At 38.9% G+C, this 14,306-nt stretch overlaps 1 pseudogene; it reads left to right on the top strand.

The window, feature by feature from the left end:
* Positions 1-5,644: 5,644 nt before the first annotated feature.
* Positions 5,645-6,431, top strand: LOC110294850 (TIP41-like protein pseudogene; annotated as a pseudogene).
* The last annotated feature ends 7,875 nt before the right edge of the window (positions 6,432-14,306 follow it).

Below are 14,306 nucleotides of genomic sequence, written 5' to 3'. Positions count from 1 at the left end.
ATTAATTAGTTTTACATGACATGAAAAAAGATGATCAAGGAATAATCAACAACTTTGAAAAACTATTTAATAAAAATATATAATTTTCTGGTAATAAATAGGTAAAGGGCAATGCCAGGAGTGATTATTTGGTACTGCTTAGATTTTAGAAGAAATATGTCTTAGTTAGAGTTTTATTGTTGTGAAGAGACAGTTATACTACAGCATCCTTTACCGGAAAACATTTACTTTGAGCTTACAATTTCAAAGGTTTAGTCCATTGACATCACAGCAGTAAGCATGGCAGTACACAGGCAGACATGGTGCTAGAGGTGCTGTAAGTTCTCGATCTAGGTCAGCAAACCTCAGAAGGAAACTATGTTGTACAATGGCTATAGCTTGGGCATAGGAAATGTCAAACCACACCCATAGGGAAACAATTCCTCCAACAAGGTTACACCTTGTAATAGTACAACTCCCTATTGTCAAGTATTCTATGGAGGGCAGGCCACACCTATTCAAACACCCACACAGTATTTCTTTCTTTTAAGCTTGCTATCTGTATAACATTTTCTTAGAGACAGAAAGCATACAAAGAAATGCACTTAGTAGAAACTGAAAGTCTGCAAGTCACCTGACCCTGAATTATGTTGTTTTCATTTCCCTTAAGCTGCCATAGCCACACTACCTTTATAATGCTGCATAACACAGCAAGAGTACCCCTGTTTTAGGTACTCTTGCTTATGCCAGAAACCTCTACCCAGCTTACCATGTGATTTACGCTTTCAAGTCATTATTCTCTTCACACATGAATTAACTACTTATGTTACTGTGTTGTCACAGTGATAGATTAGTGATGTGGTTAAAGGACGCTCCTATAAAATGAATATCTCAACCTTTACTCACATAATATCAAAACAGCTAAAATTAGAGTGGAAAAATATTAATTATCCCCCTTCTATTTACACAATATACTTAAAACAGAGTTGTTTAAAAGGATATCTATTGACACAATAGAATGGAAGTCACAGTAAATCCAGGCTTTCAATGGAAAAACAGCTGTAGGTAATGGAAGTCAAATCTATGAAGTATCGATTGATTATTATTTTATAGTAAGTGTCACATCAGTTTTATACTTCTGAGAAAGGATTTTTCCAATATAAAATAGTATGTCAGTTGGCCACAGTCTCATAGGCATAAAACAGGGAAATAAGGCATTATATTTCGAGATACCAGAGTCAACATCAATTTTGAGGGCACATGTGTATCCAAGGTTGAATGTAAAATGGCAGTAAACCTTCCTATCTTTCAGTGTCATCTTTGATTCAATGTTCCCCGATGCTGTGGTCACAAGCAGAACTATTTAGGAAGGTAGTGTACCATAGCACAGTTTACAGAATTAATGTTCACATTGAAGTCAGTTTTGGGGAAACTTAAGTTTTTCTGTTTTACATGCAGGAGTATAAATCTTTGACAGATCTTAAGTACCCTGGAACTTGTATTAATTAACTCAGTTGCATTAATTAATTCAGATAAAATATGGGTTTGAATCTAGGCTGTGCAGTATAATGAGAAAGATGTATCATTTCTTTGTATTGTTTGTGATACCCTTCCCTAAAATGAGAACTAATGCTATTTCTTCAAGATAATATCACAACTAAATGAGATCATTGTTAGAAGAAATTATCATAGGTCTAGAGAGTACACAATCAATATTCTTTTTTTTGGATATTTTCTTTATTTACATTTCAAATGTTATCTGCTTTCCCAGTTTCCTATTCCCTGAAAGCCCCCTATCCCATCCCCTCTCACTCTGCTTCTATGAGGGTGTTCCCCCACCTACCCATCCACTCCTTCCTGCCAGTCCTGGCATTCCCCTACATTGGTTCATTCAGCCTTCACAGGACCAAGGGCCTCTCCTCTCATTGATGACCGACCAGGCTATCCTGTGCTACATATGTACTGTTTTGTTGGGGGTTTAGTCCCTGGGTGCTCTGGAGGGGGCAGGGGTCTGGTTGGTTGATATTGATGTTCTTTCTATGGGGTTGCAAACCCCTTCAGTTCCTTCAGTTCTTTGATGACAATCAATATTCTTGATTTTATTTTTATTATAGAATCTAAGGTAAACATTTGCTAACCTTAAATAATTTTATATATACTTTTCAGATAATGGGTATAGCAAATTCTTACCTGATAACTTATAAGTACTTTATTCATCTTCTATTAGCAAAAACCTGACAACATTCTGCTGACAGATTTTCCCATTGACCAATCTGTAGCCATGCTCGGAGGAATCTATGTTATCAAGGGCCAATTCAGGCAAGGCCTCAATAGTCAGTCTCATTTTATAACTAATCCTCTGAAAATAATACAGGCAGAGTCTGTCACATTCAATGTCACCTTATCCCAGTTATATGGTGAAACATATGTCTCACTATTCCCCATGTGATTTCCAATCCAACTAGTGTGATCTTCATAGGTTTGCTAAGGCAAAATTCTCCTTACACTTGAGATTTCCTCTTCATAAATTCCCATTCATTATCTAGTACCCAATACTCTACTCCTCAGCTAAAAATTCCCACTTGACTGGGGGCTTGAGCTCAACATTTTCTACCACTGCTAAAAAACATCACAGTTTCCTCAGTATGTATTGATATATTGTTTAGGCATATATTGCAAAGTTCTTGACCTTGAAATACCCTGACTGCATTGAGGATTCCCATTTCAACATCCCCAACTCTGATAGAAGCTTTTGGCTTCCGTTTGGCACCTTGAACAGTATCTCTGTGAAAACCTGACCCTAAAGAATTATTTATTGATGCTGCATATTTGCCATTCTTTCTCAATAACTGAGACTCACAGGGAAGAACTGCATTGTTGATCTCCTTTGTTTCACAGTGTTTTGATCTTAACTTCAGAAAGACACACCTGAGGTTTCACATAAAAAAAAACACACACACAAAAAAAACCCACTGTATCTCCTCCCTGTACAAGAACTTCTCACCTCCCTTATCCTTTAAGATAAAGTTTCACCCGACTTATCACTGACATATCACAAGTACCTTTATTGCATCAAGTCTTAGGCTCAGTTCTGCATCAAGCTGCTTTTTGATATTTGCGAAGTTAGTGGCTGTAATGAGCCTCTCTGCCTGTAACTAACATTTGACTGTTTTGATTTACAAAGGCAACTCTTTATAATATTATTGCCTTTCTTGTTTTTTTTTTCTTTTCTCATTTTAGTTGTCAAAGATGAAATCAAATGAAGCAAAATCTCACATTCTAAACCAATTTTTTGAGATAATGCCTCTGTGACCATCTCTGCTTTCTCTGAGAACTTATTTCTTTCTTTTCCTCGGATTCTTACATGGCTCTTCCTTTCTAACAAGGACCATGTATCAACATAAACTAAAATCCTCAAATAATTCTCTAACCAAAGTAGTATCCCATTGATTGTTATTCTGTTGATTTCCTGTGCTGCCCTTCTTATTTTATTTTAGCATATACTATATGATTATCTTCTGTACTTCATGTATAGAACTGCCATACTCCCAGAGGTATCTTCTGAATATGTTTCACTGCCGAACTGGCTGCTTGCTTATTCTGCAGAGTTAGGAATTTGGAATTCTAAAGTCAAACAACTGAAGTAAATTAAAGACAAGAATAAAATGAAAACACTCTTGCTTTTTTTTAACAACATAAATATTTTCAATGTTTTTGAATAGGAAGTATCCCATCATGAGTTGAAAAAAAATATATATATATAAAGTAGGTTACACATGTCCTTAATTCAAGGATACATCTTAGTTCAGAAGGTTGACTAACCTCTTAAAATCTTTAGCGTTCTGGGTGAAAAAGTCACTTTAGGGGCCAATTAGAGGAGAGACTCATTAAGCCAATTGTAAGAGGCCATACAGCGTGGGTATAAGAGGTTAGGCAGCACCATTAGGAACTAACCTGGAAAACCAGTCATTTGAATGACTTTGCCTTTGAGGTTACCTCACAGCAAGCAGACACAGGGCACTGCATTGGGTCTAATCTAAAGTGACAGAACACAGTGAAGGAAGAAGCCCTGCCGACCTGGCTTAGTTTAGTAGTTTTGATTTGAACTTCAACATAGTTCTTGAGTGATGAAGAAATACCTCTAAAGGTTAAAAAGAATGCAAAGGTTATTCAGCTTTCCTCATGTATTTAAGACAAGCTTAACTTAGATAATGAGGGCACAGTGTCTTCTCCCTCCTCTCTGATCAATACAATCCATCGAAACTAAAACATACTTAAGGCAAAAGATGATCCTTCAGTTGTGAAACTATTGTCACCTTTTTATACAACTGTCTATTGTATGTCTAGAAAAAATAAAAATATTTGGGGGACTTGAACCCAACTACATTCTACAATGAAGACGAAAATTGATTTATCTTTTTTTTTTATCTTGTATAGCAAAATCTATAACAGTGGCCTAAAACCTTTTATAAAGCAATCATGGAGATAGAGCCAACAAAGTCAGAAGAAAAATTTTCATTTATCCATGTCTTTCTAATCTTTGCCAGCAGTTTCAAATGAAAGTACTATTCTCCTTCAGTCAGTAATTTATCTTTTCAATTCCTCAGCTATTGGGGGAGAAAGAAAATCAAACTATCATACCTGCAGAAGATGAGAAAAGGTTTCCTTCCTTTTCTAAAGGAATGGAGACAAACTTCTAGGTTAGGTCCTGGAGGCACAGCTGAGGAATTACATACTCAGTAATTCCTGGAACTGGGTGACCCAATCAATAGCTTTGATATTTTCCCACATGTGGACTTCATTTTCCCACACAACAACTGAGAGACTTCATAAAGCGACAGTGCAAAGTCTGCTTTGAGAAAGCCGTCAATCATCCAAGGTAAGAGTAAGCAGAGTGGGCATAAATTACATTCTTCCTTTTTGAAATTGTTTCTGCTCAAATTGAATAAAATACTTTGTCTATATGCTCATCTGATTTTCACTGCCTTTGAGAAAATGACATTTTATTTTATTTTTTATTTTGGGTAATGTATTTATTTACATTTCAGGTTCCCCTTCCGAGACCCCTCTCTCGCCCTCCTCTTGCTTCTATGAGGATGCTTCCCCCTCCCACTCACCCACTTTCTCCTCACTGCCCTGGCATTTCCCTATACCGGGTCATTAAGCCTTCAATTACCTTGTAGATATGACACTTCAGGGAGTCTGGTTCATCTTGCATCATACCAAGAAAAGAGAAGGAATAATTATTGTTTGATAAAATAATACAATGTTTGTACACAGAAAGTCTGTCCCTGGCCTAGTAACAATATATCACAGTACTGGACAACAAAAGAAGAGAGTTCTTCACAGCATATTCTCAAAATTCAAGGGTAAATTACTTATGTTCCACAGTGTTCTTTGTTACAAGTAATTTTGAATACGAGAATTGTGCACAATGAAAATATTATTTAGAATATTGCTATAAAATATTGTCATAAAATAGGCTTTTGTTACATGCCTCTGCCCAGCCTTGTGCTGTGAGCATTTCCAACAGAAAGTGAGTGTGGGCGTTCAGTGGAGAGCCATTGGCTAGGTCCAGAATTGGGAGCAGCACCTCAACTTGAAGAACTCAGGTGGGGCAGAGTGCCCCCTTCCCGACCTGGCTGGTTAGCTGACAGAGCTGCATATGCCATCCCTCCATGAAATGATGCTTAGAGACAACGTTCTAAGGATCCAGCATGCCTCTGGCTTTGGAATAGAGTTTAGTACTGTAGATTCACTGACATGTGTGAACAACTACTAGGGCATGCTCAAAGAAGCTTGTGCTGAATAGTGACAGGAAAGTAGTAAGGGGGCGGGCCGCAACAAGGAGTGTGAACACTCCGAAGAAGTTATTAAACCGTATGACTGGACCTATACAACAGAATAGAAAGAAACGTTGCTTGGAGAATCCTTAAGTTAAAGGTTGTTTGTACCTACAACAGATAGTATAGATACAGAAAAATTGAAAGCCAAAGAACAGATTAAATTTTTTGAAGAAGTTCTCCTGTTTGAAGATGAATTGCATGATCACCACGTTTCCAGCCTGGGTGTGAAAATTAGAGTAACGCCGTCCAGTTTTTTCTGCTATTGCATTTTTCTTGAGAATTGATGGGGTGCTCATCAGAATCTATGACATAAGGCTTTACCATGAGGCTGGCAAAACTTACATGTTACGAGTATATACATCCAGAGAGAGCAAAATTGCTAATTTAAAGCATGTCCCACCTTCCTTCTTCACAGAACCTAACTCAGTATCACAATACTTACCAAATAAGGAAGCAGTTTGTGAGAAGCTAGTATTTCCAGAAGGAATTGATCTTAATTCTCTGGACTCACAAATTATGCCCTCAGAAGAAAATGTAATACAGGAGACTCTCTATGTGGAACCTGACTGGATACCTTGGCTATTTGTAGGGGTATGTTTATTATGAGAATTAATTTCCTTGTTTATGGGCCGACTTTCTGTAGCCTTAAAGGAAAATAAAAGATTGTTGCAGGCAGGTTCCACTCAACTCATATTTACACTGTCGGTTTTCAAGTTCCTGCTCCAGAGAGAAATATGCTCTGGGGCTTAATTTGGGTACTTAACTCATCACAAATTGTTACCTCAGCAGTGATGGGTATGTATATGTCTCATGAGGGGTTGGGGTTGGGGGAATGGACGTAATCTGCATCCATCCTGAAGCATCACCTTCTAACGTGAAAAGGCTGACTTGTAAAAGCCATCGCTGAGCCCCAATGCCCTGTGATCTTCATAGGATTCTTCTTTTATGTCTTTTTTTTTCTTTTTCTTTTTTATTAGCTATATTCTTTTTGGTCTTTTTTAAAAATTTTTTTAGATATTTTCTTCATTTACATTTCAAATGCTATCCCAAAAGTCCTCTATACTCTCCCCCTACCCTGCTTCCCTACCCACTCACTCCCACTTCTTGGCCCTGGTGTTCCTCTGTACTGGGGCATATAAAGTTTGCTAGACCAAGCAGCCTCTCTTCCCAATGATGGTCAACTAGGCCATCTTCTGCTACATATGCAGCTAGAGACATGAGCCCTGGGGGGTACTGATTAGTTCATATTGTTGTTCCACCTATATAGTGTTGCAGACCCCTTCAGCTCTTGGGTACTTTCTCTAGCACCTATATTGGGGGCCCTGTGTTCCATCCTATAGATGACTGTGAGCATCCACTTCTGTATTTGCCAAGCACTGGCAAAGCCTCACAGGAGACAGGTGTATCAGGGTCCCTTCAGCAAAATCTTGCTCACATATGCAATTGTGTTTTCCTTTGGAGAATGACTATAGGATGGACCATCCTTTTGTCTTAGCTCCAAACTTTGTCTCTGCAACTTCTTCCATGGATATTTTATTTTGTATTCTATGGAGGAATGAAGTATCCATGCTATGGTCTTCCTTCTTGATTTTCTTCTGTATGGATATCTTGGGTATCCTAGGTTTCTGGGCTAATATCCACTTATCAGTGAGTACATATCAAGTGACTTCTTTTGTGATTGGGCTGCCTCACTCAGGATGATATCCTCCAGATACATCAATTTGCCCAAGAATTTCATAAATTCATTGTTTTTAATAGCTGAGTAGTACTCCATTGTGTAAATGTACCACATTTTCTGTATCCATTCCTCTGTTGAGGGGCATCTGGGTTCTTTCCAGCATCTGGCTTTTATAATTAGGGCTGCTATGAACATAGTGGAGCATGTGTCCGTATTTCCTGTTGGAACGTGTTCTGGGTATAGGCCAAGGAGAGGTATTAATGGATCTACCAGTAGTACTATGTCCAGTTTTCTGAGGACCTGCCAGACTTATTTCCAGAGTGGTTGAACCAGCTTGCAATCTCACCAGCAATGGAGGAGTGTTCCTCTTTCTCCACATCCTCGCCAGCATCTGCTGTGACCTGAATTTTTGATCCTGGCCATTCTGACTGGTGTGAGGTGAAATCTCAGGGTTGTTTTAAACATCATTTCCCTGATGTTTAAAGATGTTGAACATTTTATGAGGTCCCATTTGTCGATTCTTGATCTTACAACACAGGCTATGGAGTGGGGTGATGGTGAGGTATTGAAGTCTCCCACTATTATTGTGTGATTATTATTATTCGGACCATTTGCTTGGAAAATTGTTTTCCAGCCTTTTATTCGGAGGTAGTGTCTGCTTTATCCCTGAAGTTTCCTGTGTGCAGCAAAATGTTGGGTTCTGTTTGTGTAGCCAGTTTTTTAGTCTATATCTTTTATTGGGGAATTGAGTCCATTGATGTTAATGAGAAATCAAAGAGGGTGTTTCCTGTCATTTTTTGTTCTTAAAGTTGGGAATCTGTTCTTGTGACTATCTTCTTTTAGTTTTGTTAAAGGATTACTTTCTTGCTTTTTCTAGGGTGTAATTTCCATCTTTGTGTTGGTGTTTTCCCTTTATTATCCTTTGAAGGACTGGATTTGTGGAAAGATATTGTGTGAATTTGGTTTTATCATGGAATACTTTGGTTTCTCCATCTATAGTAATTGAGAGTTTTGCTGGGTATAATATCCTAGGCTGGGGGTTGTGTTCTTTTAATGTCTGTATGATGTCTGTCCAGGATCTTCTGGCTTTCATAGTCTCTGGTGAGAAGTCTGGAGTCCTGACTTTATATGTTACTTGACCTTTTTCCCTTACTACTTTTAATATTCTGTCTTTATTTCGTGCATTTGTTGTTCTGATTATTATGTGTCGGGAGGGATTTCTTTTCTGGTCCAGTCTATTTGGAGTTCTGTAGGCTTGTTGTATGTTCATGGGCATCTCTTTCTTTATAGTTTAGGGAAGTTTTCTTCTATAATTTTGTTGAAGATATTTGCTGGCCCTTTAAGTTGAAAATCTTCATTCTCATCTACTATTATCCATAGGTTTGCTCTTTTCTCATTGTGTCCTGGATTTCCTGGATGTTTTGAGTTAGGATCTTTTTGAATTTTTGCATTTTCTTTGTTGTGTCCATGTTCCCTATGGAATCTTCTGCATCTGAGATTCTCTCTCCCATCTCTTGTATTCTGTTGCCGATGCTCACGTCTATGGTTTCTGATTTCTTTCCTAGGGTTTCTATCTCCAGAGTTGTCTCCCTTTGGGTTTTCTTCATTGTTTTTACTTCCAAATTTAGATCTTGGATGGTTTTGTTCAATTCCATCACCTGTTTGTTTGTGTTTTCCTGTAATTCTTTAAGGGATTTTTATGTTTCTTCTACCTTTTTAGCAGTGTTTTCCTGTAGTTCTTTAAGGACTTCTATCTGTTTAGCAGTATTCTCCTGTAATTCCTTGAGGAATTTTTGTGTTTCCTCTTTAAGTGCTTCTACCTGTTTAGCAGTGTTCTCCTGTATTTCTTTAAGTGAGTTATTAATGTCCTTCTTAAAATCTTCTACCACCATTATGAGATATGATTTTAAATCTGCCTCTTGCTTTTCAGATGTGTTGTGGTATCCAGGACGCGCTGTGGAGGGCGTACTGGGTTCTGATGATACCCGGTGTTCTTGGTTTCTATTAGTAAGATTCTTAAGTTTGCCTTTGCTATCTGGAAATCTCTGGTGTTAATGTTCAAGCTGTCTTTGGTTGGAGCTTGATCCTCCTGTGATTCTTTTAGCCTCTGTCAGCACTCCTGGGAGTCCAACTCTCTCCTCAGTTCCAGTGGTCAGAGCACTCTTTGCGGGCAAGCTCTCCTCTTTCAGGGCATGTGTCTAGCAGTTTGGAGCTCTGATCCACCTCCTGAGTCCTGGAGTCAGAACTTTCCCTGTAGGTCCACTGGCAAGGAATGTGCCCAGGGGTCTGGGTCTCAGCTCCGCCTCCTGCCTGAGAATGAAGGCCTGACTGGACCCTGACCAAGAAGCTCTGTTGCTTCTATCACTCACCTGCTCTCAAGTGATCAGGAGGTCCTGGGTGTGCTAGGGGTCCTGTGGCATGGAGAATCCTCTGGTGTCTTAGATGCCTTCGGCAGGGTTCAAGCAGAAGATGGCGGGGCTGGACACACCTGGAACAGATCCCAACCTCTGGTCGGGCGGGATTCCTTTGTCCCAGTTCCTGCCAGCAAAAGACCCTCTAGGATTCTTTGGAGCTGAGGTTGTATTCCACTCACCTGTGATCCCGAGGTGATCCCGTGTTCCTGTGGCGTGGTGAGCACTCTGGAGTCTTTAGAGGCCTATGCTGGGCTCAGAAGGAAGATGGCCTTTTTTTTTTTTTTTGTCTTATTGACATTATTTTTTGTCCTTCAGAAACTTTGCAATTTTATGACGTCACATTTGTCGGTTCTTGATCTTACAGCACAGGCCATTGCTGTTCAGTTTAGGAAATTTCCCCCTGTGCCCATATCTTAGCTCTTTTCTTTATTTATATTTCAAATGTTATCCCCTTTCCTAGTTTCCCCTCCGAAAATCCCCTATCCCCTCTCCTCTTGCTCTGCTCTCGAACCCACCTACTCCCCTTTCTGGTCCTGGCATTCCCCTATACTGGGACCTAGAGCCTTCATAGGACCAAGGGCCTTGAAGGAAAATGAGATTTCGTATCTTGTGATTCATATAAGAGAGTTGTCTAGGAGCCCACGGCCCTGGCCTGGGGCCGAGAACAAAGCAGAGCAGGCCCAGACATGCCAGGGCAGGGCTGTTGTTAAGGCATTCCTAAGAACATCTTGACTGTAAAGATGGAAAAGTATGCAAGGACAAGCAGGGCTATCTTGTCTGAGTCAATACCATCTGGCCAGAACCTCCCCTCTGTCTATTACTCCTTGACGCCGGGTAAAGTCACACATCAACCGGTTGTTATGTGAACAAAGATAATCCCCAAGCCCACCGAAACAAAGTCCTGATGCCTTTTTTGCTGGCATGTAATCTTTCTGTTAATGTTTGAATGAGCCAATCTCGTACCTTTGTCGAAATTCCTTGCACCCCTAACCCTTTGCTTCTTTAAAAACCCCTAGCTTCCAAGCCTCAAGGTTGACTCCCCTGTCTCCTGTGTGAGGTACGTGTCAGCCCAGAGCTCTGCCAATAAAGCCTCGTGAGTCTTGAATCGAGAAGGATTCTTGTGTTCGTAAGTGCATCCTGTCCCTGGACTAGAGTGGGGGTCCCATTATCTGGGGTCCTACAGCCTTTCCTCCCATTGATGACCGACTAGGCCATCCTCTACTACTATCTATCTAGAGCCACAAGTTCCACCATGTGTTTTCTTTGATTGGTGGTATAGTTCCAAGGAGCTCTGGGGGTACTGGTTAGTTCATATTGATGTTCCTCCTATGGGGCTTCAGTACCCTTCGGCTCCCTGGGTATTTCTCTGGCTTCTTTACTGGCGATCTTGTAAACAACTACCAAACCCAGACACTATGGCAGATGCCAACAAGAGCCTGCTGGCAGGAGCCTGATATGGCTGTCTCCTGAGAGGCCACGCCAGTGCCTGGCAAATACAGACATGGATGCTCACAGTTATTCATAGGATTCTGACTGCATGCTGATGTGCTACTCTGGCTCTTGGCTGTGGGCTTTCTGGTGTTTTATGTGCATTTCTGTAGAGTTGTGACATGTCACCTAGGACATCCATCTTGTATTAGTCATTAGTTGGAGTTTCTGGGGCAACATATTGTGGGTGTTTGTAGACACATGTATTTTTTAAATCTTTTCATTTAAATGTCTTTGTCCTTGAGTAGTGTTAGATTATTTATTTTGATAATTCATTGTTAAAAATTGTGGCGAATTAAAATAAAATAATTGCCTTAAAAATATTAGAGAGATGGGCAGTGGGGAGGAGGAGTTCTTCTGAAGATTGTTAATGTTTTCCTGTGAGGAGTCCTAAGGTGTGTTCTTGGCCATTTCTAAACATGTCATAAGCCATTTTATATTTATTTGTCCATGTGTCTTTTGTAAGTGGAGAATAAATAATAAGTAATTATGTACCCATTAAAAAATGAAAGCCATCCATTTGCCTAGGAATTTCATAAATTCATTCTTTTTAATAGCTGAGAAGTACTCCATTATGTAAATGTACCACATTTTCTGTATCCATTCCTCTGTTGAGGGGCATCTGGGTTCTTTCCAGCTTCTGGCTATTATAAATAAGGCTGCTATGAACATAGTGGAGCATGTGTCCTTCTTACCGGTTGGAACATCCTAGTCGGCCATCAGTGGAAAGAGAGGCCCATTGGTCTTGCAAACTTTATATGCCTCAGTACAGGGGAACACCAGGGCCAAGAAGTGGGAGTGGGTGGGTAGGGGAGTGGGTGGGGGAGCAAGTGGGGGACTTTTGGGATAGCATTAGAAATGTAATTGAAATAAATACCCAATAAAAATATGGGGAAAAAAAGAAAGCCATTTAAACAATAAAGGTCATAGTGTTATAATTTGATAATTGCAAACCAAACTGGTAATTCAAAACTGGACACTATTGGACTTATTCCTAACAAGTTAATTTTGTTATTGCTCCTGTGTTGATCCTTTTAGAATATTTTAATGGGGTCTCTTCTAATTACACTCATATTTATCTAAAATTTTGAAATCTCTAGTATTTGCTAAGTATAAGTTTATCCATTGTAGAATTCCAATGAAAAGTGGATTCAACCTGTAACTTGAACCAGTTAGGTCTTAAGAAAAAAGTATAGACAGGTCAACCTGGACCTTAATGAGACATTTTTCTCTACATAATTATAATTAGAATTAAATAATAGAATTTCTCTAGCTTTCAAGCTTTATAAGGGGAATTAATTTGGAGATTGCCCACCCTATAGCTTCTGACTTGGAGGGCTGAATTTACCAATTAAGTTCACAGCAGATTAATTAGCTGCTAATTTATGAAGATAATCATCACTCTGTGGTTCTTATTAAATGCCTTCATGCCCATGAAACTTATGTTCGGAGATTGCATTGGGAGCACTCAAATCTCATCTGAAGAGACATTAAAGTGGTCTGGACACCCTACTTCCAACCTAAATTTACCACTGGCACCAGTCAACCCCCTTTTGTAACCGTTCAAGGAAAGACATTAAAACAAGCACAAAGAAATTTTAAGAAGCATACTTCAGAAAAAGCATTAGAGATGCTATGGTTTGCATTTGTATTAGATTACATTATAAACCATGTTAAATTTTCTGCATTATTTGAGCAACTTGAAACATTTCTCTCCTTCACACTTTACAGGATATTTTATATCTTGCCTCAGTTCACAGATGAAAGTCAATTTTTAAAATATTTTTTTCTTATGGCTAATGGAAATTTGTTCAAATTACAAGCTAGAGTAGAGTTTGCTTATTCAACTGAAATTATAGCTGCCTTCACAAATTTCAAGAGCAGCCTGATTTGATATATCAAAGGTATTCCAGGTGAAGAATAAGACAAAGAAAGAAAGATGAATTTACTTAAATTGGAATGGTTCTTGGTTGTTGATCTTTAATACTCAAACCTTCTAATTTTATTTCTGTTGCTGTGATCAAACATCCTTGCAACAAGCAAATTAGAGCATAAAAATGGTTTATTTGGATTACAGTTATGGTTATAATCTGTCAGTGAGGGGAAGTCAAACCAGGAACTTAAACATGTCACATCACCTCCACAGTCAAGAGTGGAAAGAAACAAATGGGTGTGCTTGGCTGTGTCTTTCTACACCAATTAATAAGACAATTCCCTCCATCAAACATACCAATAGGGCCACCTTATTTGGATAGATACTCATGAAGGTTTTCTTGCTAGGTTAGTCTATTTTGTAACAAGTCACAGTTAAAAGCTAGCCCAATTTAAAATGTATCTACTGAAAATATTAAAATAAAGCAAATTTATGTATTTTAATAAAAATATGCATACCCAAAGATCTGATATTAGCATATATTCTGTACTGGGTTTTGTAAAGAACACATTTACAATTTTTAATTCCAGAAAACCTCAGAGGTGATGGATTCTTATCCAACTATTAGAATCATTAAGGATTTTTTAGTCTGCTTTTAATTATAAGAGCTAGGAAAAAAAAGATCCACCTCTACTATTAGGTATTAGAGGTGTATTCTTTTTTGTTTGTTTGTTTGTTTGTTTTTGTTTGTTTGTTTGTTTTTAAAGACAGGGTTTCTCTGTGTATCCCTGACTTTCCTGGAACTCACTTTGTAGACCAGGCTGGCCTTGAACTCAGAAATCTGTCTGCCTCTGCCTCCCAAGTGCTGGGATTAAAGGTGTACGCCACCACACCCGGCTCTAGAGATGTATTCTTAATAAGGATCTCCTCCTATAAGTTCCTAAATGTATATGTGGGTAATTATAACAAGGAATTCTCCAGAATTACTTGTATTGACACATTTGCCACTTTCATGGCTGCTTTGTATT

This window comes from Mus caroli, unplaced genomic scaffold (genome assembly GCF_978045245.1).
Source record: "Mus caroli unplaced genomic scaffold, Mus_caroli_1 scaffold_4, whole genome shotgun sequence".
In the NCBI taxonomy this organism is placed as follows: Eukaryota; Metazoa; Chordata; class Mammalia; order Rodentia; family Muridae; genus Mus; species Mus caroli.
Note: the sequence above shows the minus strand (reverse complement) of the source record. Positions and strands in the feature narration are given on the sequence as shown.